The 2,262-nt window shown below is 46.9% G+C and overlaps 1 non-coding gene across 1 annotated transcript; it reads right to left on the reverse strand.

Annotated features, from left to right (window-relative positions):
• Positions 1 to 1,788: 1,788 nt before the first annotated feature.
• On the reverse strand, positions 1,789 to 1,920 carry LOC115029646. The gene has a single exon (XR_003835211.1). It is a non-coding gene; the product is annotated as a small nucleolar RNA SNORA17 (small nucleolar RNA).
• Positions 1,921 to 2,262: the final 342 nt, after the last annotated feature.

Below are 2,262 nucleotides of genomic sequence, written 5' to 3' on the forward strand. Positions count from 1 at the left end.
TATTGGATAGATCACACGGCCCCCAATGGAGGACCTAGAGAAATTACCCAAGGAGCTAAAGGGAACTGCAACCCTATAGGTGGAACAACAATATGAGCTAACCAGTACCCCGGAGCTCTTGTCTCTAGCTGCATATGTATCAAAAGATGGCCTAGTTGTATCAGGTGAGCGTCAGAACCAGCTCTCCCCCGCCATAGGTGGCAAGTGGTTGAGGTTGGGGGAGGGCATTTCTCTCATGCACACTCTTCCATATGGCAGACAAATTGTGGGGCCAACTTTCCCACACTCATGATCACACTCTCAGGGCAGGCTCACCTGTATACACACAGAGAGAATCAACTCTATTGTGCTGTCAAATATGGTGCAGAACCTGCTCTCCTAAGTGCTGTGGCTGGTGAGGGGCAGAGTCACCCCTCCTACTCTCATGGTCCTATCAGAGCCAGCTTCCCCACACACTGATGAGGGCAAAAGACATGAGAGGGAATGTCTCATGCAGGACCAGTAGAGTCTACTGTGCTGCCTAGGTAAGATACAGAGCCTCCTTTCCTGAGTGCTGCAGTAAGAGAGGGACAACGGCAGCTCTCCCTCTCTGATGGCTTCAGGGCCAGATCTAAAGCCTGCCATAGGTGGTGGGGGGATGGGAAGCATCTCTCCTTCACCCATTTCACGCACAGCATACAAGTGGAGGGACAAACTCTCCCATGCTCACAACGTTGGGGCTTGCTTGCTTGGGCTCCCACCACTAGGGTCAACTCTACCGTTCTGCCTGGGTGAGGTACAAGGCCTTTTCTCCCAAGTGTTGCCATTGGTGAGGAGCAAGACCAGTTCTTCTGCTTGCATGAGCCTAGGCACAGATGTTCTGCATGCCACAGGTGATGAGCAGCAAGGAGAGAGGAGGGTATCTCTCCCTTGTCCATGCTACCTCATGGGAGATAAGTGGTAGGGCCAGTTCTTCCATGTTTATATCCTCAGGACTGGCTTACCTGCAACTCCTACAGTGTGCATGGCCTTGTTCTCATGTGTACTGCAGTTAGGTGTGGGTTTAGCTCTCCTGCTCCCGTGTCTCTGGAGCCAGCTTCCCAACAACAGCCAAGTGAAGGGTGTAACCACCTCTGTATAGCCCTCTTACATCAATATGTCCCCAGGGGGCAGGCCAGACCAGATATACATGGCTGGTCTTTGGTGGGTAACAGACCCCTGCTAGTGCTGGGCCAGGGACCTAGACATGGCCTGCAGTGGCTACACAGGGCAAGATACCACCATAGTCCCAGATTGCACCAGAGCAGACTGTTTCTCACTTGTCTTGAATCTCCAGTTCTGCCTCTCTTCGTTGTGCCCACATCCTTCTGTTTCTCTTTCTCTTCCATTTCTCCACCACTGACTTGCTCCTCTTAGTGCTGCTGGGGTCTCTGAGGGTCTGAGGTCATCTCAGGAGAAATCTCAGGAGTATCATGCCCAGCTGATATATTATGTAGGTAAGCAGGCATCATCTCTGCCATGCTCTGCCCGCAAGGCCTGCACAGCATAAGATTGGTGGTCATCTCAGGCTAGCTTTCTGTTCAGTTCCCATGACCCCAGTGTGGTAATCATTTTGGGCTTGCACCTTGCCCAGCCTACCCAAGTGACCCTTTGTAAGTGTTGACTGTGTCAGGCTTACTCTCCTCTGGGGCCCTAATATCAGATACCATGCATGTTTTTCCTAATCTCCTGCTTTCTTGTCATCCTGGGAGTCCATCTCAGCCTGCTTAGTACCACAATGGTGATTGTCTCAGCTCAATTTTTTCAGGAAATATTAAGCTAGTTACTCAGATGTTAATAGGTTAGGACACTGAGCATAGACATAGCTGCTCTCCTCTGCCTGTCACCTACTGATGCACATGTGACATAGCACCTACATGTGCAGTGCCTCTAAGTGCCAGTCATGTCTTTATTCTTGATTAATTTCAAAACATATTTGACAATTTATCCTAATTTCCATATAATATTACATTATATCCTCTTATTTCAACTAGTTACTTTAAATATTTAACTTTGGCTAACTATGTATTAATTCTATAAATTTTATCTAATTTTGTTGTATATTTATAATTATGTATTATTAATAGAAGCATAGTAATCAGTTTGATAGCTATGGTATATTTCTTGTCATCAAATTTTAATTATTTTCCTTCAAATATATTTTTCCCTGCAGTACTTATAACTATGCATGATAGATAACACTGGTCTATATTCTTAGGTCTTCCTTACCACAACTATGGTTTA

Source organism: Mus caroli, chromosome 16, assembly GCF_900094665.2.
Source record: "Mus caroli chromosome 16, CAROLI_EIJ_v1.1, whole genome shotgun sequence".
In the NCBI taxonomy this organism is placed as follows: Eukaryota; Metazoa; Chordata; class Mammalia; order Rodentia; family Muridae; genus Mus; species Mus caroli.